The sequence below is a fragment of the Amblyomma mixtum genome, chromosome 2 (assembly GCF_055824585.1).
Source record: "Amblyomma mixtum isolate Tamu chromosome 2, ASM5582458v1, whole genome shotgun sequence".
Classification (NCBI taxonomy): domain Eukaryota; kingdom Metazoa; phylum Arthropoda; class Arachnida; order Ixodida; family Ixodidae; genus Amblyomma; species Amblyomma mixtum.
The window spans coordinates 116,081,165-116,106,267 of NC_143013.1; the positions used below are offsets into that span (position 1 = coordinate 116,081,165).

At 50.0% G+C, this 25,103-nt stretch overlaps 1 protein-coding gene across 2 annotated transcripts in view; it reads right to left on the reverse strand.

Annotated features, from left to right (window-relative positions):
- The window catches only part of Men (NADP-dependent malic enzyme), a 154,537-nt gene that overhangs the window by 82,163 nt on the left and 47,271 nt on the right, over window positions 1-25,103 (reverse strand). The window contains exon 1 of one of the 2 annotated variants that reach the window (XM_089572453.1): window positions 22,024-22,364. The exons of the other annotated variant lie outside the window; for it this stretch is intronic. The gene's annotated coding sequence lies outside the window, so the exon portion shown is untranslated. Of the gene's footprint in view, window positions 1-22,023; window positions 22,365-25,103 lie in introns of those variants that run through there. 2 annotated transcript variants of the gene reach the window in all.

Sequence of the window (25,103 nt, forward strand, 5' to 3'; positions counted from 1 at the left end):
GGTATGCTGTGCTGTGGTATGGTGCGGTACGGTGTGGTGTGGTGTGGTATGGTATGGTGTGGTATGGTATGGTATGGTATGGTATGGTATGGTATGGTATGGTATGGTATAGTGTGCTGTGCTGTTGTACGGTGCGGTACGGTGTGGTGTGGTATGGTGTAGTATGGTATGGTGTGCTGAGGTGTGGCATGGTGTGGTATGGTATGGTGTGGTATGGTGTGGTGTGGTGTGGTGTAGTGTGATATGGTATTCCACATCGCGGCGGCCGCGTTTCGATGGGGGCGAAACGCAAAAGGCGCCTGTTTATTGTGGGATGTCAGTGCACATTACAGATCCCAAGGTGGTCTTACTATTCCGGAGTCGTCCACCACGGCACCTCTTTTATGCGAAGCATATTACTCGCACAACCGAGCTCTTCCTTGCTGCGCCGCGCACGGCCGCGTAGCTACCACTTGACGTTCATCGGCGCACCACGTGATATGACGTCACAAGAGCTGTGAAAGCTTCTAGTACACTGTAGCTGGGGCCTCGTGCGCTCGCATGCGGACGCGCAGCCTCCGCCGACGGCCTAACTCCCGCTCCTACCGCTAGGAGATACTGACGTCACGCAGAAGGCGACGCACTCGTTGAGTCAGTTGAGCAGCGAGATGTCGGCCAGGGAGGGGGCGGCTCGCCAGACCGCAAAGCGCAAGTTACAAAGAGCCATGGGAATGGGAGAAGAACGAGAAGTACGGCTTGCCAAGCGACGTGCACAGTATGCAGCTAGACGGCAGCGTTCGACAACCGATGCCGAGGTGAAGGATGAAGCTTCGAGTACTTCTACTCGGTTCGAGCGGCGAAATGCTACCAAACGGAAAATGCATGCTGAAGAAACTCCTGAACAGCGGGAACAGCGCCTTGTAAAGGAGCGTGCTTACCGGAAGAAGCAACGTGAGAAACGAAAGGAGCAGCGCGCAGAAGGAATGGTTTTACTGCAGACTCAAGAATGTCTCACCGATGCCGACTATGCTTCGCATCCTAGGCTTAACCATAAGCCAGGTCATTTTTTTCTTTCACACCCAGTTTCCTCCCTTCCCTCACAGTGCGGCAGAGGTGTCCACCACGATAAGACCTCAGTTACTGCGGCTTTCATTTCTCCCAAACCGATTTCAGATGGGTTGCAGGCGCCGACTGTTTTTTCAATTTATATTCTATGATAGTAATAAAGGACATGAACGGAACAGCGAGCGCGCCGACAGCTAAGAAGACAAAACTTCATTTTCACGGCAAATCTTCGAAGGCCGCCTTAAAATATCGAGTACGTGGTACGTGACGAAGTGTCCCTGCTACTGTGGCTGCATATCGCTCCAGTGAAAAATCTCGCCATCCGCTTAAATACGTTCCCTATACCAAGAGAACTGACTTCATACCATCTGAAGAAGCTCCCGAAGCTCATGCGCCGTCTGGCTGTGTGGCATTGACAGAATGTCCCACAGTCATCCCTGCAACTGGACTGTGCTCCGAGACTAGGCCTAGGGCCTCCGGTGACGCGCTGGCGGAGGTAACTCCGCCGGCGTCGATCGTCGCGACGGCTTCAGCAGCACCTCTTCTGACAACTGAGCCTGGGTCCCAGCTCCTGGTTCCTGCTCCCGGTCCATCAGCGGCAGCGCACATCCCGCCTTCTACAAATATTTATCAGCCCGTGAGCGATCTGCCCTCTGGGCGGAACACGGCAATGGCTACCCAGCCTCCACTTTTGGACGGGGCCTCAACCGCGCTGCGTGAGGAGGAGAGCTCTCCAATGGGCATGACTTCAGCACCTGCACCCGTGAATCCGGCTTCTCGCGGTTCTCAAAAGCGTCCATCAGGGGACACTGCACAGGATTCATCTTCGGCCAACAACAGCTCACAAGGCAAGCGTTCCTGCCCAGCAAATGCTAGCCACGTTGTGTCGACGCCTGGATCGGCATCGTATAAAGTGGCCATTAAAGCTCTGGCAAACACAAGCCTCACTGACATCCCGAACAGGATCCTTCAGGCAAACCTGGACGCTTGTCTTGGAACCAAAGGTTTTCGTGGCTTCACGGCTAGAACGAAATCTAATACCATCGCTGTGTGGCTCCCGACTCTGGCTGCCGTCGAGCGTCTGCAAACGCTCAAGTGTATATCGATTACAAGCGAGATCTCCGTGCCTGTCCAGGTGTACCTTGTAGAAGGTTCGGACCTACAACGGTGTGTTGTGTACAACGTCGACGTCGCCGAAGACCAGGCAACCCTACAGCGTGAGCTATACTGCCCTTCGCACCGTGTTATCCAAGCGCGGTATATGGGCAAAGGGCGCTCCTGCATCGTCACACTGCAAGGCCCACCAACTCCTCCAGAACGCCTTTACTATTATGGCTGTATTCTGCGACCTCGGCCATACAAACCGAGCGCTGTCTACTGCTACAGTTGCTTCAGATCTGGCCACATGCGCCGATCATGCCCTTTTACAACTCAAGATCAGGCTACGCCACAAGGCACACCGTCTTACCGTTGCGGACTTTGCAAGACCGACGACCATGAGATCACCTCTCCAACCTGCCCAACAAAACAAAAGGCAACTGAAAAGGTTCGGCGTAGGATACATAAACTCGTGCCTCCACCTGAAAATGCAGCCCCGATATAGACATCTAACAGGTTTGCGGCCCTCCAGTGGGATGACGACGACTGGCCAGAGCTTTCTGAGTCCAATCCGCCTGCAGCCTCTGTTCAACTGTCTTACAGAGATAAAGTGCGCAAGGATCGCCGTCGCCTTCAGGCTACAAACAATACCAGCATGCTGGAGCCACTGCCTGAGGACATGGCAGCAGTTGGCGACCAAATCGCACGCCTTTTAGCTGAGGTTTCTAAGCTACGACAGCGCCGTGAGCTGCTTGCACGTCGAAGACCAACAGCGGAATCCAACCCCGCGCCACTGAGTGCTGCCGCACCGTCGACTACGACTAGCCCTCACGCGTTGTTTGCTGACTCTTCCAGGTCTTCTGCTGCACTGCGGGATAATTCTACAACATCCCTCCTCCGATTTATGGTAACCCAGTTATCTAACCTGACATCCGTTCTTTTACAACGCTTGGACGCTTAATCGAAAATGGCGAGTATACGTTGTTGTGGCGTGCTCCAGTGGAACTGCAGAGGCCTCTCCACAAAGCTGGGAGAGCTCAAATATCGACTTCGCATGAACAAGCTCCAGGTGTGGGCCCTGCTACTTCAGGAGACCAATGCCTTGCCATCCATTCCGGGCTTTAATGGATACATGTCTCCATCAATGACCGACCGTCGTGTGCACACTGCAGCCCCTCCAGGAAAGGCGGCGGTATATGTCGATACGCGCTTTCCTCAAGTTCGCCTCTCCTTAGAAAAATGGTGCACCTCATATCAGGAGGTAGTTGCAGTGGCCGTGAAGTTTCCCAAGGCAACTGTTGTAGTCGTGTCATGCTATGTAAGGCCCGCCGGTGGAGCTTCCTCCCGCATTAATCTGGGGTGGTTATTAACTCTGCGACGACAACACCCAGGGTGCCCTATTTTAGTCGGTGGTGACTTTAACGCCCGTCACCCAGACTGGGGATACCCCACTTCTAGCCCCCGTGGTAGGCGTGTGCGGGACGCCTTCGCGGATGCGTTGCTTGTATTACTGAACCATCCCGATTCAGCAACGCGGGCTGTGCGCCATGCTCACAGTCCAACGTATGCTCCGGACCTTACGTGGTGGTCCGGTACCAGCACTCCCTCGTGGCACCTGGAGCCTGACTGCTTGGGTAGTGACCACCACCCATCATCGGTCTTCAGAGGCAGAGGCATCATCGGTCTTCATCCGTTACGAGCCCGCCGATTACGCCGTAGGTGTTCTGTGGTCAATTGGGACACCTTTCGCACCACGCTCGAAGATCTCTCTGTGCAGTCATGTACACTACGTATGGACTGCATACAAACTGCGCTCAACAAGGCTACAACTGTCACCTGGACAGACGTCAATCGTACGGTGCCGGATGTAGGTCTGCCTAACTTGTGGGCTGCTCGCTGACAAGCGGAGATGGCAGCTTCCCGAGACTCGACTTCTGCACAAGCACGCACAAGGCTGAATTACCTTACTGCCAAGGCTCGCAGATATGAACACGATCTATCGCGAAGGCGTCGTGTGACCAGTTTTCGACACAGTCATCGAATGCTTCTTTATGGCGAACATTTCGCGCTATGGAACATGGTTCTCGTCGTCCTGACGCAGCGGCCACAGCATGCTTCGCTGCTAACTTAGCTCCGGATGATTTCGCAAGAGAAGCAGCGCGGAAGTTTTTCCCCAAGTATGACGTGTTGCCTCCAAGGACCGCAGGAGCCTCCTTGGCTGGCATTCCGGCATATGTCGACAGGCTACCATCTTCAGCCGACGCCGAGGTAATCGCAAGCCCATTTTCCATGCCCGAGTTGCTTGCATCAATAGATGAGGCCCGTCGGAAGACTGCACCCGGCCCGGACTCCATTCCGTACGAGGCGTACAAGAACATGAGTTCCGCTCTACTGCCTCAACTCCTCGCCACCATCAACAAGGTATGGATAGAAGGCGTCGTACCAGAAAGTTGGAAATCGGCTATTGTGATCCCCATCCCAAAGCCAGGGAAGCCGCCGACAGACCTTGGTAATTTCCGGCCTATATCGCTTACGCCCACTTTGTGCAAGCTTACTGAAAAGATGCTTGCCACACGCCTGTCGTGGTGGCTTGAGCACCACGGTTTCTATCATCCCGCCCAAATCGGCTTTTGAACGTCCATAGGTACAGAAGATGGATTGGCTGTCTTGGCGTCATCAGTTCTAGCATCAACTCGCAGCCACAATGTGCGTACCGTACTGGCCATGGACGTTGAAAAGGCGTACGACAATATCAGTCATGCTGCTATCCTGGAATCACTTGACATGCTGCAATTCCCCGTTAGAGTGCGCAATTTTGTAAAATCCTTTCTGGAAGGCCGACACTTTGCCATACGCCTCAGTGCTGAGGCCGTCGGATCCTTTGTGCCTCTTCGCGGCGTGCCCCAGGGATCGGTGCTATCGCCCACATTATTTAATATTACTTTTATCCCTCTTGCTTGGCGCTTACATGAAGTGACTGATATTAAGTTTTTATTGTACGCTGATGACATCACTGTGTGGAGCACCCACCACGACCTGTTGACTCAAGCCTCCGCCCTACAGTCAGCCCTAGATATAACGTCGACTTATGCCTCTTCAATTGGTCTTCAGCTTTCCGTGAGCAAAACTACGTATGTGTCTGTTGCCAACCGCTGGGGACGCCGTAAACTCGCTGCGACACCAATTCGTCTCCATCTATCCGGAACTCCACTTCAAGAAAGTTCGATAGTCAAAATATTGGGCTTGACGATTCACGAGTCAGGAACAGGGACTGCTTGGCTTTCTCGAGCTAAAAAGCAAGCGATTCAGGCGTTAGGTCTGATTAGACGAATTGCTCCTAAAACAGGCGGCGCCTGCTCTCATGTTGCAAGGCAGTTGGTGCGGGCGGTTGTGCAACCGCGCCTCGTGTACCAAGCCCAATTCCAGCATTTGACGAGGGCTCAGTGGGATCGCCTTGAAGCCGTTAATCGAGAGGCAATGAGGGTCATCACTTGCCTTCCCCGCATCACCCCGATCGTGGCGCTCCAAGAACATGCGCAGCTGAATACTCTAGATGAGCTGGTGCAGCAAAGACGTGATGCTCGCCGGCTTAAGTCTAACCTTACACACGCAACGTGTGCACTCAAGGCGTATGCTTCCTCGCACTCCATTCTACAGCCGCCTCCGCCAGTTCTCCCTCCCTGGCATTTTGTGCAGCTAAGCGATAACAAACCAACTGATCTACGTCGGCCATCATCTACCCTCGCGGCGGCGTCGTTTCGCGAACGAATTACACAAGAAGACACCCATCTGCCGCATGGCTTCATCGTTTTATACGTTAACGCAGGCATCCAGGCTTGCGAAACCACTACTGCAATTTACTGCCCTTGCAAGCCGGCCCTCAACAAAACGTCCAGGTTTCGCTTCCCAGAACTTCCTTCCTCCTTCTGTGCGGAGATGCTTGCCGTTCAAGAGGCACTATGCTCAGTGGCCGCCGTTCCCCTACTACCTACGGCTCACATTGTCATCCGCACCGACGCTCTTCAAGTCATACGCCTACTACGACGCGTCAGTCGCACCCCAGGCATTTGCCAGGACATCCATCGTCTCGCGGCACGCATCCCGCAGCCAATCCGAATTCAGTGGGTCCCACGAGACCTCCTGAGTTCGCAAAGCCGTGCAGATTCTGCGACCCACCTTGTGACCCCAACTTCGTCTTCGCCTCGAGTCCTAACACTGGATGACACCACCCTCCTTTTAACAAAAAAAGAACACCTCCGGCGCCGCACACGTGCTCTAATCCCTCCGTGTGCGGTAACCCTCCCCCGTGGTCTTACCCGTGCAGAGGAGGTTGCGCTTCGGAGGATCCGGGTCGGGGTTGCCCTAACTCCGGCCGTTACACGAAAGTGGCCGCAATTCGAAGGTGTATTTCCCCGCCCCGGGTGTCCAGTCTGCAATAACAGAAATCTTGAGGCCGACATTCACCACCTGCTGTGGGTTTGCCCGATGTTGAAGCCGACAAGAATTAGGCACCTGGCGGCAGCGGGTCTTTCGCCCGATAATAGTGCTTCATACACCGCTTGGACACAAGGACCTCATCATCGTTCACTGCTCGATTTCATTAGATCAGCGAACCTCTACTCATTTATTTAGGCATCCTCATTTATCATTACATGCCGTTTTATGCCCCGAGGCAATCAACATCGCATTAAAAAAAAAAAAACACCACCTTCGAGATACAGATCGCGGCTGATGCGACGCACAAGCAAACACTGCGAGTGTTCCTGCGAGCGCAGTGCAGCGCACGGTCCCCCGAAGCTGGCACCCTACGTAGGGGGCTTCACCACGCAGCCCTGGATAGTTCGCGCCGTCGACAGAGGATGCGCAACCCGGCTTCATACAGCGGTGAGCCGCGCATCATGTTTCGTGAATTCGCGTAACGTTAACGACCACGGAGATCGCTTCTATTCACCGCACGGACGGCAATCGTGCGGCTGCCGTCTATTGTTAAGGTCGAAATAGACAGTCAGCCGTGCTTTAATGGCTCATACTGTCGTCCGTTAACAAAGCGTGTCACACGCGTTTAACTCGGGAAGTAAAAAAGATAAGAGAAACCCAAAGGTTGCTTCAGATAGAGGAGGAAAAAATGAAGGTAGAGGCCAAGTTTGATGACTGCAGATTAATTATTTAGGTTTTATTTGGTTTATTGGGGTTTACCGTCCCACAGCAACTCAGGCTATGAGGGACGCCGTAGTGAAGGGCTTAGGAAATTTCGATTACCTGGGGTTCTTTAACGTGCACTGACATCGCACAGCACACGGGCCTCTAGAATTTCGCCTTCATCGAAATTCGGCCGCCGCGGCCGGGATCAAACCCACGTCTTTCGGGTCAGCAGCCGAGCGTCGTAACCACTGCGCCACCGCGGCGTGTAGATGAATTATTTAATTAATTATAGGCAAAATGTCGAAATTGTGTCCAAATAACGTGGACGTCGATATAGCCACGGGAACGGTGTGACGTCACATCCACCGCAAGCCGTCACGGCATAGTGAAAATTGTCACAGAATGGTCGGGAAAATGTCGTAGTTGTGTCAAATTAGATGGGAAAATGTGTAATTAAGCGTAATTAACACTTAAGATCCCTGGAAGATGTACAATTTGGGTATCGATATGGCCACGGGAACGGTGTCACGTTACATCCACCGGGAGTCGTCACGGCATGGAGACCTCGGCTTTCGCCTCTCAACACTTCAGTTGCCAAAGTGTCCTCGCAAATTTTTGTAAGGTCGGCATAGTCAGTCAGTCGTGCGCGACCGGAAGACGGCGATTACCGACTGAAAGAATAGAGCGAAGACAGCTGCGCGTTACGCAGAAGCTTCCTAGTCAGAAGGGCGGCGCATTACGAAAGCACACAAGCGAGGCCTCAGTTATAATAAATGCCGTGGGACGACGTGTCCACGGCCACTCAGGAAGCGGAGCTACACATTGCGCCTGTAGTGCACTAGATTAATTTCCAATGCAGAGTTGTTCGGCCAGCGCTCGATTTCATAACAAATCACTGAAGCTGTCGTACACTTTACGATCCGTTACCTTTTTTCCAATATTTGCGCTTAAGTGAATACCTGCTGTAGCATACGGCACAGCGGCACGTTGAGGACTTCGTATTCAGGACTGGCATGAATGCGTTTATTGCTCAGTAGCTAACAGTGAGGGTGAGTACGTGGGAGGGTCGGCACCTTTCAGAAAGTGAGAGTGATGGCGAGAGAGGTTTGTTATTATTTTTTAGGAAAGGAAATTACGCAGTAACTGTCTCACTTCTCTATGGTCACCGCAGTCGCGCTCTAACGAAAGGGAGGGAGTTGGGAGAGAAGGAAGGAAGGAAGGAAGGAAAGAAAGAAAGAAGGAACGAAGGAAGGAACGAAGGAAAGAAGGAAAGAAGGAAGGAAAGAAGGAAGGAAGGAAGGAAGGAAAGAAGGAAGGAACGAAGGAAAGAAGGAAAGAAGGAAGGAAAGAAGGAAGGAATGAAAGAAGGAAGGAAGGAAGGAAGGAAGGAAAGAAGGAAGGAATGAAAGAAGGAAGGAAGGAAGGAAGGAAGGAAGGAAGGAAGGAAGGAAGGAAGGAAGGAAGGAAGGAAGGAAGGAAGGAAGGAAGGAAGGAAGGAAGAGGTGCCGTAGGGAAGGGCTCCGGAATAATTTCGACCACCTGGGGATTTTTAACGTGCACTGACATCGCGCAGCGCGCGAGCACCTTTTGCATTCCGGCGAAAGAGGGCCAGTAAATTTTGCGAAATAAGAATGAGGGTAACCAGGAGCGCAAACAAGGTTTTAAAGATGAGGATGGCGGAGGAGGAGCTAATATGAGGGCCTTTGTCCACCTCTGGTTCAGAGCAATCGCACTCACCCATACACCCAAATGCACACGCCGCACTCGTTCATGGTCAGAATGTTCACAGAGATATATACAGATGACACCTAGGTGATGTACTCCAGAATATTTCGGTATGGGGGTGCACAGAAATCAGCGCATATGTAAACGCGCGAACAAGAGGCAAAATCTCCTTGTAAAATATATGTCTACAGAAGCCCGTGTTGAAATGCGCCTGTTGCCCATGGTCCCATGATTTATGCCTTGCATGATCAGCGGGCGCGCATTTAATTCGGCCACAGCATCATTAAACCTTTGCCTACATATGTAGCATGTTTACGGCAGTGCAAAAGTACACGTGCTCGATGCCTTTTTAGTACTCTCCGCAGAAACATCTCGAACTGTTAGCTCAAACTGTCTTAAAAGAAAAGCGCCGAATTAAAGGGGTGAAGAGGAGTAATCTGATCTTAAATGTTTGTGTTGTGGAGCGGAAAACAATGGTAGCAAATAAAAACCTAGTATTATAGATGATAAATAACAAATGAGATAGATGAGAAATAACAAAGAGTTATCTCTAATACTCCCAGACCACCAGACTCGAGCGATCGCGGCAGACATCTCACAGCGTGTTACTCATTATTCCGCGCTGCGCTTTGTTTTTCTTGTGGCCATTTGGGATACCTCGCTCAGCACCTCCTCTCATAGTCTGGAGAAGGCGCAGTCCCGTCCCAGTGCACCGTCAAACACGCGGCACAAGCTAAGAAATCGCGCCACCAGGTAGCGCGACAGACGTCCTGTGCCATTGAGCTCGCTTTCCATTTCGAGGGACACGAGCTGAAACCAGCCGCTCCTTCTCCTCTCTCTCTTCCTGGACAGAGATGGGTCAGCTGAACTGTTAAAACTCACACAGAATCTCCCAGCGCATTTTACGGCCTTAGCCGTTACGAGCTCTCAGCACCAGCCAACAGAGCATCGCGGGCCTGTCAGTGCAGAGCTCCACAGCGCACGGTAGGCTCAGCAGAACGAAGCTAGAACTTTGCAGCAGCACATCCCTCGATGATCTCTCACGGTTCATCCCTTCCACGGTACAGACACAGATCGCGAATACATCGCATGCTTCGACGCTGACGACGCAGTAGCTGCGCACTTGACTGCGCCACAACGCGCCGACCAACGAAGCGGAAGCAACGCAACCGTCGAACGGAAGTCGAAGTTCCTCTAGAAGCGAACAGACCAAGTTGAGGAGCGGCGCCGCAAAGACAAGACGCGCCCGCGACTGCAACACGCGCGACATCGCCCACGCAAGGAAGGTCGCACCGCGCTTCCGCCAGGAAGGACTCGAGGAAAGAAAGGCTGCATCGAATTGACGGCGGCGTTCCGCAACCACGAGTTTTCCGGGAATACATCACCGCTGGTTCACTTTTCAACTGTAGGCGCAAGAGAGCGCAATCGACAAGGCCTGGCGCTTACTATTCGGGACTGTATATTCTCGTACAGAGCAGACAGTGAATACGCTGTTGAGGAAGAATAGTGCGAGTGGTATGCGCGGTTTAGTGTCCCCATATGGTGGGTGGTCTAAGAGGGCCGCGGAGGGCTCCGGATTAATTTATACTCTTCGGGGTTCTGTAACTCGCACTGACATCCAACAGCCCACGGGTGCCCTGGGATTTGGCCTTCGTCGAAATGCGGCCTCTGTGGCCAGGATTCGAATCCGCCACCTCGGAGTCAGGAACCGACCACCGCAGTCACTAAGCCGTCGAGGTGGGTTCTCATTAACAGCTAGAGCTGGAACAGGACCAGGGCGACGAGGTAGTAGACGAAAGAACGGCTTCTGAGAGTGCACACGCGGAGAGCACTAAAGAGGCAGCACCAGCCCACCACAAGAGGTCCCACATACGGCTGCATTTTGCAGCCAACGGAGAAAGCCAATGGCTCATAGACGGCACCACTCTACAGCTGCCAGGATACGTTACACGAGAAGTTAAAGGCTAAGTGAGGGGAAATGAAACGTCGCTGTCAACTGGCAGCAAACAAAGGTTTTGACAGCCCACAAGACCGGAGACATGGTGTTGGTACGAAAGGGGATGCAAGGCTCGAAGTCACCATTCTCGGGCCCTTCCATGGTGACAGTGAAGTTCGCGGTGCTGCATTTTGTTTACCGCATCCGGTCGCGTTAGTGGAATGCCCATTACGTCCTTTTTCTTGGGCCCTCCACACAACCGCACAGAAAGGGGTCAGTCAACCCAGCGGGAGAAGGGGTAGCGCCGAATGGCGGGGGATTACGGGAGACGTCGAACTCCCCTCATGGACGGAGTCGTTAGGTCGTATCCTGTGTGCACGTGTTTACGGCGAGGCGAACCCGCGTCACAGTGCGTGGCTTTTGTGCCATGTCTGCAGTGGCGTGCTTTGACATATTGTCACGCTAGCTGCAGGCATGAGGAGCGACGATAAGAAACAGATGGCTTTCCTGGAACTTGGGTCAACCGGACATTGAAGTAATCTGCATCATGGGAAAGTGAGAGTGAGAGTGTTCGCGAAGCTCGCAGCAGGAAAGCAAAATTGTGATGGTGGAAAGTGTACATACGATATGTGTACGGTGTCGCGATGAGCTACCTTCTTTCCCCAATCATGGATTGGTTGTGTTTTCCTTTCCCCAATAAGTTATTGGGTGGATGTTTGTACAGTACCTGATTGGTTATTCTCCCCACCGAGGGCGGGGACATAGGGTTTAAAACCAGCTGTTTCGGCAGGACCGAGGGCTGGTTTCATCACATCGAGTCGGTCAAGTGTAAATATATTTTCTCCTTGCTATGATCATCCTTTGTGTAACCTCTCCAGCCAGAATCTTAACTGTGACCAAGGCCAGCGAGAAAAAAAAAAAAGAATCCTGAACACATTACGCTGCCAAGTTAGATCTGAGACAACTCAGATTTGCGACTACAGGGAATGCCGTTCTGTTTCATCTCATCTGGTATGCGAATAAGGAAGCGGAGCGTGTAACAAGCCGACAAATAATACGCTGCTGACAGACAGACAGAGACTGACTGAATGAATAAATGACTGTGATTAGTTGTAATTTATTTATTGACTGATTCATTGATTGCCTTCAATCCCCGAAAGCACCAAAAGCGTCTTCTCCAATACCCCACAATGGGTATGTGCCATTTGCTGCCTGAGAACAACAACAAGCAAAATAAGAGGATGACGTCCATTACATGTACTGTGTTGTTGCAGAGGACAGAACGTTGCACCTATATATTTTCGATCGTACCCATCGCGGACCTGTGAGAACTGAAGCACCTTCGCCGTGCCGCCCACTCTGGGGCAGGGTAAGAGTTACAGGGTTAAAAGTTACCCGTCGCAACAACTATGTGGGCACTGGGGCACATCGTGTAGGGGGCAGCGGGGGGTGGGGGGTGAGAGGGTGGGGAGGTGGGCGGGGGTCTGAATTCATGCCGCCCAGCACGGCGATACATATCAGCAGCTGAGTGGAGAGAGGGTGTGATGATGAAGAAATCCAATAAACCCAGCCAAACCAAGCAAAGATTAGGCTCCGAACGCGAAAGCGAAAACATCCGTATCGGCCCAATTTGACCAGCATTTCCTTAATGCTTTAAAGTACTTGTAGGAAGACGGGCTAGTTGGTCGCAGTAGCTTGAATGCGTTTCGTCAGCGCATTTCAACGTGACGCAGGACTGAGTAAGAGATACAAGGAGGAAAGTACAGTCGGGGACAAAAGTCTCCGGACCACGTGTTCCTCTAACGAAGCCGATAGCTCTGCTATTAGTCGGCGGCTGGAGACCACACTTGTGGAGGTAAAAGTTAAATTTTTGTTCTTTCATGTCCACAAGTGCGGTCTCCAGCCGCTGTCTGATAGTAGAGCTATACGCTTCGTTTGAGGAACACGTGGTCCGGAGACTTTTGTCCCCGACTGTACATTCAAGTTCCTTAATTCAGTCTGCCTCTAAGCCCTCACTGACGAATCCCAGTCGTCAGCAATGTAACGCGCTTCCATTAGGTCGATAAATAACGAACAGAGGGTGAGGGAAATAGATAAGAGCACAGATCTGCAGATATCACGGCTGTTACGGCGGGTGCCAACACCGATTCTCTTTCTTGTTTCAGTGCGAAGACACTTACTTAATAGGGACAAACACAAATAAAAATCTTTTGTGAAGCCTCGGAGCAACTCGGGTAAGCTCGGGTAAGTTCGGAGGATCGTCGCACCAGCTGTAGCCAATGGGAGGGGGGCGTGGCGCCAGCTGCAGCCGAGTGGAGAGAGGGTGTGAAGATGAAGAGTGAGACACGCTGTTGAGCGCACATGTAAATGCCAGAAAGAAGAGGCGAAGAATTGACACATGTTTCTGCGCGTTTACTCTGCTTAACTACTTTAATATTCTACCACTTTTTTGTTAACCAGATTAATGACCTTCACAAAGCAGTAAAGGGAAGGACTGAACGAAGCCCGCTTTCTTACTTTCTGAGTTCTAATTACGATATATTTAATTTATTTTTTACCGTGAATTCATTACACTATCAAAGAATGCGAAGCCGCACCCCGACACAAGGTGTAAAGACGTCCTGAAATCGCATCTGAATAAAAAATAAAGCGAGACAAGATGATCGATAACACCTTCCCAGTTCCTTGCCCTCCCCCTGCCCCTCGCCCAGCTTCCTTCTTGGCGTCGAAAGCAGTAGAAAAAGCCATCCATCTGAAACACGGCCATTCATTACGCAACAGGCACTCATTACGGGAAATTACCGCGCACCCTTGGCACTAAATTAGGCGCTAGAAATGCTTCGAGGAAAGAGCGATAAGATACCTAACCGTAACATCTACGTCGATCGTACGACCAGGAGCGTTGAACGAATGCAGGGCGGAAAAAAAAACAGGCGTGTCTACAGAAACAGCGCTGCTTAAACGCGTCGACCCACCGCGAGTGCGTCACTTGTGACGTGCACGAGACATGATCAGCGGTTTACTTTAGTCGTTCTCTTGTGTTTTTCTTTCACCGCGTCCACTCAGGTTGCCTTATTCACCACCCGTTTTCCCGTCGACGAAGAAGTTGCAGGCGACTCCCTTCGACACAGCGCAACGCAAACAACGCCCCGCTTCATCCAGGAGAATTTCTACGTACTTTCACACCGCGGTGACCCACTGGGTTTGGCATTCGTTTGCAGAATCCGAGTTCCAGGGATCGAATCCCCACCACGGCTGGTGTATTTAAAAGCTGACAAATTCGAAGACCCTCATGTGTTGCGCGATGTCTGCATGTTAGATATCCCCAAGTAGTTGAAATTAGAATTAGAAATTAGAAATTAGTGATGTCTAACAGCTGAGGTAAAGCTTTGAAAGCGAAAATACGCTACACTTTTTAGATATGCCGTAATTTTAGAATTCGTCTATCGTCTTGTCACTGCAAGGAACACTGATTCAGCATAGTAGTGTGAGCGGCTGTGCGCGCACAATTTCTTAAAAGTGTATAGGTTTGAAGCGGGGTAACCGTTATGAAACGCATTCTAATCATGCGAGTCGTAGCTGCAGGGAAAGCGGCAAAGATGACGAAGCCTTTAGCGCTTGAGCCCGTCAACCATAAGGCCTTCCCCCTCAGCTCAAGGTCTTTGGTGCCACTTCAAGGTGTGCAACCCCGTGCCCCATCGACGCCCCGGGAAAATTGGCAAGCTAAAGGGAGAGCGACGAGGGAACTGCGCAGGTGCCTCTCTCGACATTTGACCCCTGTGGCACCACAGGTCGAACGCCCCCGACGTCACAGAGAGGCCTTCGCCTTGGGTCAACAGGATTTCCCCGGTTGCCACGGGCAGGTACTGCCCACGCCCCGCTGTTGTTTCTCCCATAACGTGTAATTCACTGCTATTCCCTACCGCAGAGACTATTGTTTGCTTGTCAGTCTGCGTGCCCCAACCTTCAATCGAGTGGGCCTTGCCGTCCTGAAAGCTGTGTACGTACTGTCTCTCAGCCTGCTGAAGGCCACAGCTATTCGGTTATACCAGTTTCTAAGCTTCCCGTAAAACCCGCCTATCAAAACCTGGCGCTCTGATTGCGCCAAAACTGGACGGGTTTGGAGACTGTCGCGACACCTGCGGTGTTCAGGGTAACTGCTCAGCGCAGCTTAAAATAAAAAGGCAGCAAAGGAACAAAAGTTTCAGGGAGCCACCCCCAGTTGCTTGCTTAGCTGATAGGGGGCGCCACGGTCTGCAAACCACTGCGAAGTAACCAATGGGAACAACCGGATTTAGAAGGGGAGTTTCTCAACTGGAATGGTCAAAGAGCTCTGGTATGGCCAAAGAGTCACATCCGTGAGGTCCGACTAAATGCACGTCCTAAACATGGCAGCAACTATGGGCTCGAAAAGCAAGACCTGCAGGCAATAGTGATTCCAGGTTGCGCTTGACACACGCTTTATAAATTTCGGAGGTATCATGACAGTTGACTCACTTAGCTCGAGGGGGTGGTGCGGCAGAATTCATGTCTATTACTGCGGACTACGTACAGCGAGAGTACCTTTGTATCTATATGTGGGCATTACGAATAAATTGTAGAGAATGTGATAATCAGCAAGAAAAATTGCAGCGAACAAGCACCGATCCGACGATGAGGTGAAACCATCGGACTGTTCCCCAAGAAACTCTGCTAGACGTGGCAGGATAAGTGGAAAGTGTCGACGGTCTACATCCCTCGCAGTTTGCCTGCTGAATGCTCCAAGAAGCGACGCAAGATTTGACTGATGAGGGCGTATACTGTAAAACGCCTGCGATCAGCTTTCTGTGCCTCTCATTTGCCCCTTCACCATAGACCGCCAAAGTATCATCCCGGGATCTGTACCGACAGCTTTCACTAAGAAGCCCGTTCCCACTACGCAGCAGAAAGCTAAACGACGTCCTAAGTAAACAGGAAGGGCGCATGGGACGTGCGCAGGCTTCTGTCCTATCATTTAGCGAATAAATACGTCTCACGGTCGGTAAAAAATTCTCAAAACGTTACGTGTATATCAAAACGTTCTCAAAACGTCGCAATAAAGCTAAGCGAAGAAGATAACAAGGACAAAGACCATAAATATACGGAAGAGAACACATCGTAAACCTACTTCCACTTAGCCTTGAAATCGAAAGCTGGTCAACTGTGCTAAGAGCAACAAGAAAAAAAGCGGTGCTTTAGGGCAGCAGAGCTTCGAATGTTATGACGGCAGGGTCCGACGTCCCCCCCCCCCCCTCGTCCCTCCCCCCTGCCCCCCCCCCCCCTCCCCCCTAGCTTATACGCCACCCTTGGCAGAAGCGGACAGCTTTGGAGGAAGCCAACCGACAACGCACCACGCCGTTTCCCTTTCGAGCACGGAGACGCGAAATTCCGCGTACGAGGCCAACGTAGTACGTACGGATGTACAGCAAGGTCGCGCTACGCGGTATACGACCGGGTTACAGTAGCGTAATCGCCCCACTAGCAAAGCTAGAGATACCGAGAGCTCGCCGTGTGACCTTGGCGATAAGAACGGCCGGCGTTACGTTGATCTCATTTCCATTTTTGCTCTATCACAAACTCGATGCTGCGTGAACCTCGCCGGATGAGAGCTTTCGCGGGGCAGTTATCTCAAAATCCCGCCACGGATGATTACAGCGTCCGCGAAGAAGCTGTACATGGCACTCTAGCATAAAACAAAGAAAGAAAGAAAGAAGAAGGAAAGAGTGTAGGTGTTTGCAGCGCATACGAAACACGGACGGACAGAAAAGGGAACGAAACAGCGCTGACTTTCAACTGAGCTTTATTGGAAAAATAAGCGACTTTTATACAAAAATTTTTAACATGTGACTCAGAAGATGTCAAAACGTCCTACTACATGTGCCATCTAAAATCACTGATACTCTAGATAAAAACCCTGAAAAAACATGAATGGAAAACAATGAAAGACACGTGCCGCTTAAACCAACTAAAGGGTGTCATGATCAACAACGGTGAAGGAACAACAAACGAAAAACTAACAAAAAAAACTATGATATCGAAATGCAAAAGCAGGGTGAAGCTGTATATGGGCTCCCGTTGTCACAAAAAGTAAAAGAAGAAAGGAAACAAATTGTCAAAAAAACAGGACTGAAACGGTATAAAAACACATTAACTAAAACAGCATAAAACCCATTATTTGAAGAGTGTCGAAATTTACGGGTGCGCGCCTGCGGCCTGCAAGAATTCGAGTTCTTTATCCAGGAGCACTAAGGACACAGCGCTAACGCACATGTCCCCTTTCTGTTGGATGGCTTTTGCCTCGATAATCTCCCTCGTGGTCTGATCGCTGCTTCTACCTAAAATCGTAGTGTCCTGGAACCGTGGTATGCACTTATTGCATTCGCTGCAGTGCACAGCGAGATTTCCTTCTCGTATGTTTCTCTTGCGCAGATTATCATAGTTATTGTTATGTTCTCGGAGTCGGTCGTTAAGGCATCGGCCCGTTTGTCCTATATAGACTTTCCCGCAGCTTAACGGAATGTGATACACCACACCTTTGGTACAAGGTACAAACGGAGACCGGTGTTTTTTGGAGCACTGCACACGTGGTGTACCACACGTCTGAGTGAGCTTGCAAAGCTTTGACAGCTTTTCCGGGGCTGAAAACAATACTCTCAACTTCACTTTTTTGCCTATTCGTTTCAAATTGTGGGAGATGCTGTGCAAATAGGGTACTACAACCAGGTTTCGTTTTTGTTGACTCTGAAACGAATAGGCAAAAAAGTGAAGTTGAGAGTATTGTTTTCAGCCCCGGAAAAGCTGTCAAAGCTTTGCAAGCTCACTCAGACGTGTGGTACACCACGTGTGCAGTGCTCCAAAAAACACCGGTCTCCGTTTGTACCTTGTACCAAAGGTGTGGTGTATCACATTCCGTTAAGCTGCGGGAAAGTCTATATAGGACAAACGGGCCGATGCCTTAACGACCGACTCCGAGAACATAACAATAACTATGATAATCTGCGCAAGAGAAACATACGAGAAGGAAATCTCGCTGTGCACTGCAGCGAATGCAATAAGTGCATACCACGGTTCCAGGACACTACGATTTTAGGTAGAAGCAGCGATCAGACCACGAGGGAGATTATCGAGGCAAAAGCCATCCAACAGAAAGGGGACATGTGCGTTAGCGCTGTGTCCTTAGTGCTCCTGGATAAAGAACTCGAATTCTTGCAGGCCGCAGGCGCGTACCCGTAAATTTCGACACTCTTCAAATAATGGGTTTTATGCTGTTTTAGTTAATGTGTTTTTATACCGTTTCAGTCCTGTTTTTTTGACAATTTGTTTCCTTTTTTTCTTTTACTTTTTGTGACAACGGGAGCCCATATACAGCTTCACCCTGCTTTTGCATTTCGATATCATAGTTTTTTTTTGTTAGTTTTTCGTTTGTTGTTCCTTCACCGTTGTTGATCATGACACCCTTTAGTTGGTTTAAGCGGCACGTGTCTTTCAGTGTTTTCCATTCATGTTTTTTCAGGGTTTTTATCTAGAGTATCAGTGATTTTAGATGGCACATGTAGTAGGACGTTTTGACATCTTCTGAGTCACATGTTAAAAATTTTTGTATAAAAGTCGCTTATTTTTCCAATAAAGCTCAGTTGAAAGTCAGCGCTGTGTTTCGTTTCCTTTTCTGTCCGTCCGTGTTTCGTGTGGGCTGCAAACACCTACAGCATGAAAAAGCAACTAGCCCAAGAAAAGACGAAGGAAAGAGACAGAGAGAGAAAGAAAGAAAGAAAGAAAGAAAGAAAGAAAGAAGGAAAGAAAGAAAGAAAGAAAGAAAGAAAGAAAGAAAGAAGGAAAGAAAGAAAGAAAGAAAGAAAGAAAGAAAGAAAGAAAGAAAGAAAGAAAGAAAGAAAGAAAGAAAGAAAGAAAGAAAGAAAGAAAGAAAGAAAGAAAGAAAGAAAGAAAGAAAGAAAGAAAGAAAGAAAGAAAGAAAGAAAGAAAGAAAGAATTTTAGTTAAGCTGCGGGAAAGAAAGAAAGCTGGCTAGCCCTGCGCAATTGGCGGCGCAGTAGCAGAGAAGTCATACTTAAAAAAAAAAGCGGAAGCAACAAAGCTGCGCTCTACTTTTTTTTTTCTGTTCATCTGACTTTGGACTTCATACAACCAGCTTCGCTTTTATCCGCTAGAGTGCGGTATTTTTTTTTAGGCAACAGGCGCTTGAGATCAACCATGTAGCTATAAAAGAAAGTAACCTGCGCCTAGTTCCACATCACATTTGAACCTGTGGAGAAGCCGAACATAGCGCCAGCACTTAATAGCCTTTTGCCTTATCGACTCAGGAAAAGGCGGAAGCCGACAGTGCGAGTGCGACCTAATTCACCACGCGAGGCATTGGAAGCTTGAAAGAAAGAATTAACTGACGTCAGACACGAAGAAATTCGCAGGGTTGGAAGGGACTTATTTCCGAAAAATTTGAATTCTGCCTAAACTGCGTACGAATCTGCCCGAAAAAAACAAACATAAAAGCTCGTCTTTTGCTTTGTGTAATAATCAGCAACGAACCGACTGCCAGACGATTAATAACACTCGCTCTAGAAGCCCAGACCTGCTTACATTTGCATGGCGAGTTCCTGATCCAAGGCATGGTCGAAATTTTGCTTCAGCAAAGATGATATTTGGACAACCTGCGCATCTTATTACCTCTGTACACGCATATATGCGAGCACTCAGATTCTTATTAACAGCAGATTTAGTTCGTTTGGAAATGTAATAAACGCTGGAATGAAATCCTTTTATCATTATCTGCCTTAATCTTCATTCGCACAATTCACACGCACTATGCCGCTGAGTCCCCGATAATGCTCTCTATATGTGCATAGGCGCACACTTCCTTACCAGGAAAGCCCGTTCGCCGCACGTGCCGCCAATGTCGTCCGCATCCGGCAACAAATTACTATTTGCACGAGATAACTCCGCTTATATATGTGTGCGTGCGTGTGATGTATATGTATGTGAGAATGTCGTGCGCGGATGTGCACAAAAGAACACGACGCGCGTGCGGAAGACAAGCTTAAACAAGGCGATCCAGCTAGAGACCTACGCTGTTGCAAGCACGGTGAATTGCCACAGACTACCGAAACACAGGTAAGGTTTTTTTTTTTTTTATCTGTTCGAATTCCGCGTGTGAGCAAATCCTCATCTACATAGACTGATCCCGCAGTCGCATGGTGGAGTCATACGGCGTCAAAAAGACCCCGGACCTTTTTTCAGCGTCCACCTGACATGACTGGGTCAATGTTCAGTTCAGAGGACCATTGCGTAATGTGCATAATATGCGGCGCAGTAATTACATGGCATCATTCCTTATGTCGTCTTGAAACAGCCATTTTGAAAGACCTAGCGTGATGGTCACCTTATTCTTCATCTCTTCTGTTTGGTTTATGGAGGTTTAACGTCCCAAAGCGACTCAGGCTATGTGGGACGCCGTAGTGGAGGGCTAAGGAATTTCTACCACCTGGGATTCTTTTACGTGCGCTGACATTTTAAAAGAATAAGAATGGGGTTGAGCGCATACGGCAGGCTCTCTCAGATCATGAATGGCAGTTTACCAATACCCCTTACGAGAAAAGTATACAACGGCTAAGTATTACTGGTACTCATCTATGGGGCAGAAACGTGGAGGCTAACGAGAGGGGTTCAGCTTATGTTAACGACAACGCAGCGAGCTATGGAAAGAAAAATGATAGAGGTAACGCTTAGAGATCGGAAGAGGGCAGAATGAACAAACGCGGGTTAATGACATCCTAGTTGAAATCAAGAGGAAGAAGTGGGCTTGGGCAGGGCATGTAATGCGAAGGCAAGCTAACCGCTGGTCCTTAAGGGTAACGGAGTGGATTCAAGAGAAAGGAAGCGTAGTAGGGGGCGGCAGAAAGTTACGTGGGCGGATGAGATTAATAAGTTTGCGGGGGTACGGTGGCCGCAGTTGGCAAACGACAAGATTAATTGGAGGGACATGGGAGAGGCATTTGCCCTGCAGTGGGCGTAGTCAGGCTGATGATGATGATGACATCACACAGTACACGGGCCTCTAGAATTTCGCCTCCATCGAAATTCGACCAACGCGGCCGGGATCGAACCCGCGTCGGTTCAACAGCCGAGCGCCATATCCACTGAGCTACCGCGGCGGCCATTCCTTCTGTTGTTTGCCTGTACAGAGTCTACAGACTAAGTCCTCCAATCCTTCATTCCATATGCGAATAACGGTACGATAAACAACGGTTTGTATTTAAACGCGTAATTAACGACCTAAATTTCGCTTACTCATCGGCTCATTCGCGTCGCTATCATGCACTCGCCAACCTTTGCACACAGCACGCTGCAACAAAGTTCAAACCAGTTCCACAGCTCTGCATTGAATATGCGCCATCAACGCACCACAAAACAGATTGCAACAAAGTAAAAAGCGGTTGTACAACAGCGCGTTGAATGAGCGAAATCAGTGCACATCGTGCAATAGCAGCGGCGGCAGCCTGGCAATCCTCGGCTGAACGAGATACTGGCGAAAGAGGCGCCCAACGCCGTAAACGAAACACTCTGAATACAAAACAAGTGTTTTTGTTCAATCTACAGCTGCCGTAGGCGCGCCTTCGGCAATGTCTTTCGCGATGCAGTTTTCTGGTTGCAAGCCATGTGAGCCAACAAATATGCAACTTGGAGCTTTAAATCACGAAACACGCCGCACAGAGAACAGCGCCCGCCATTCATTCTGCAGTGAGATAACACGCAGTTCGGCAGCATGCAAGCTTACGTCAGCCACTTCATATCGTGCGGCTTAGATTCGAAGCAAAGCGCGCGCGGAATCCACGGTAGTCGGAGTGAGGCATTTATAATACTCGGTTCAACGGTGCTGCGCGGTCGTTCATTGCAGACAGTTTCGCATTAGGCTTCAGATCGCCTGCAGTTCCACCTATCTTATGCATAGCTTTCAAATAGACCCCGAAGGATGAACGAGTGTAGCGACTCGGTAAACGCGCACGTCGAAAAGATTTCTAAGCAGATACAGCCCAGAAAAGCGAAACTCACGGGTTTCAAAGCAGCGTAGAGTGACGCAACACGCAACCGGGGCGCTTGCCGATCGGACGACTTGTGCCGAGCAGACGACGCCGGTGTTCGTAGCAGACGACGCCGGTGTTCGTAGCAGACGACACGTCTCCCTTTCTGCCACTACGCTCTAAGGCGGATGAAAGGCGTCGATTAGGTGTGGGGGCAGCTGGGAAACTACACTCCGAGCAGTTCTTCACTTCGCCACGATCGGCCGAGTCCCTTGTTCTCGTTGCGGCTTCCACGCGCACATATACGGAACCGCTATGACGGCCGGACGAGCAACGAGCAGCTGCCGCTTTCGGCGTGCGCGCGGCGACGACGCGTCGAGCGACCACGTGGTACGCGTACGTCGGGCGAGTTCGCTTCGATTCGTTTTCTTTTTTTATCTTTTTTTTATTTTGCGTCGGCCGCGCGTCCTCGGCGCGTGCGCTCTTCGCTTTGTTTTCCGAGGTCTGCGCCGGGATGGAACACGCAATTTTCCCCGGCCCGTTATGACGTCGTGTAACCTTTGTGGTTCTCCCGAACGGAAACAAACAAAAAAAAAAAAAGGAACGAAAGAGGAAACAACGTCACATGGCGCCATGCAGGAAAGCCCCGCCTTAGCTGCCCCGGCGCCGCCGCGGGTCGTGAAAGGAGTTGGCTACAGTGTGGACGACAATACGAGAAACAAAAATAAACAAAAAGATAAAGAAACTAACACGTAAGAGGCTTGGGGCTTGATGTGAGATGGGTAGAACGATTGTTATTACACCGGCAGAAAATAAAAAAAAAAGAACACCGCAGGCCGATTGGGCAGCGATCACGTAATGGCAGCTAGATATATATAGAAGAGCCGCCGCTTTCGAAGCCATTTTTTTGTTCGCTTGGCCTCGAGAGCTCTGCTATCTCCGAACGTCGAGCACGACTGAATATCGCGCACTTATCTCCTGTGAAGGCCACCGCTTTCACGCGTAGTGTGTAGAGATATCTCCACGTACAAATCAGGCTAATCGCAACATGTGTCTGCCTATCTGGGGGGTGGGCTCTATTTTATTTTTTTTTTTAAAGACCAGTGAGCAAACGAGGGAAAGAGTGCGAGAGCGAGATTACGCGATCGTGTGACGCCACTCCCACAAAAGTTTCATTCCACGCATACCTGGCTAGCAGGCTTTTTTTTCCTGTGTTGGAAGCAGGGATTCGACTACAAGATGGGCGCCTTGCTACAACTTTGAAGCCACCCCTACGCTGACATACAGCCCAGTGACTCTTTGTTGGAGCGACGGGCATATGGGTTTATCGATGGCAGCTAAATTTGAGCGAAAATCACGAAAGCTTGGAAATATTTGCTAGCGGAAGCATGGAATTAATGCGACGTAAGTAAAGTGCCCAGTAACAGGAACGTAACCGAGTAATAAATGTGGGCGTGAAGCAAGGTTGTACAGTTGAACCTAGATATAACGAAATTGAAGGGGCCCGGCGATTGCTTCGTTATAGCCCGTGTTGGCCGAGCTTCCAAGGGGAATCATTATTCCTTCGTTATATTCATTATTTCGTTATAACGAGGTTCGACTGTATTCCTCTGATATCAACGAGGAGGGGGAAGATGGATGCGATGCATAAGTTAATGTTGTGAGGGATCACAGATTACGCGTTACAAGGGCATCTAGAGTTCAAGACAGGAAGTATCAAACTTTCTGTTGCAGCGTACACTCCGCAATTTTGTGTTTTTCTTTTGTGAATTGAAAGCCTTTAATGAATACGCAGCAATTATACCCGCTTCAGTGCCACCACCTGAGGTTTTAAGCCCGAGTGCGGGCAATGTCTGTTCTTCTGGACAAAGAAAAAAAAAGAAACGGTGGACCACGATAACACGTCGCACTGCAATAATCGCATAGGTCTATTCCCGGCATAACATATACGGCTCGTCTGTAACTACGAAACACGAAAGTGTTGACAGCGTTATAAAGATCTAAAAAAGAGCTTAGTGGGCACAGAGTTACTTTCAACGTTCGCAGAGACCAGAATGCAGTTCCGTTCTGTGAGTTTCTCCGCAGGTGCAATGCCATGTGAGTAATCAAGTGATTAAACGAGTAACGACATGCGGCACTTGTATTTCTTTTAGAGGCTCTCACTGCGAGAAACAGCATCAATTAAAGCTGAAATACGTTTTGAACAATACGACCTTGCCAACATGCAAATGGTAGGAAAAAGTAACGCACGCCAGTTGATTCAAACGGTTGATTCAAACTTGGGTTCCCTTTCTCCGTTCCGTTTTTTTTTTTTTTTTAGCAGCTCCAACATACCATTTGTTCATGCACAAACGGTAAAATGGGTCTCAGGCGTTGCGACGCAGCACCTTTTCCAAGCGTCTCACCGCCGGGAAAGCCGACATGCCCGCAGCCAAAATCGGTGGTTTCTCCGGCGACGGACGGTCTTTGCTCCAGTACGAGGCCCGTCCCCTCCGCTGAGAGTGAGAGGGAACAGTTTTGACGCATGCCGCGAATTAGCGCAGATGACAGGGTTTAGCGCGTCAGAGAGTCCAGAGGGGAAGGCCGAGCTTCTGATGACGGTGACGATTTTAATGACATAGGGGCAGCCCGTCTAAAGAGCTCCGTGGCACAAGGTGTTGCGCTCCTCTCAAGCTGAGGTCAACGACCCGTTTCTTAAAGAAATTCACCGCAGAGAAGCCGAGCACTATGCTAGGGACTGAAACGTGGAGGCTAACAAAGGGGGTTAAGCTTAAGTTAAGGACAACGCAGCGAGCTATGGAAAGGAAAATGATAGGTGTAACGTTAAGAGATGGGAAGCGGACGCAGTGGAGTGGGTGAGGAAACAAAGGCGGGTTAATAATATCTTAGTCGAAATCAGTAGGAAGAAATGAGCTTGGGCAGGGTATGTAATGCGAAGACAAGAAAACTGGTGGTCCTCAAGGGTAACGGAGTGGATTCCAAGAGAAGGCAAGCGTAGCAGGGGGCGGCAGAAAGTTAGGTGGGCTGACGAGTTAAGAAGTTTGCGGGAATACGGTGGCGGCAACTGGAAAAGGACAAGGTGTTAATTGGAGAGACATGGGAGAGGCCTTT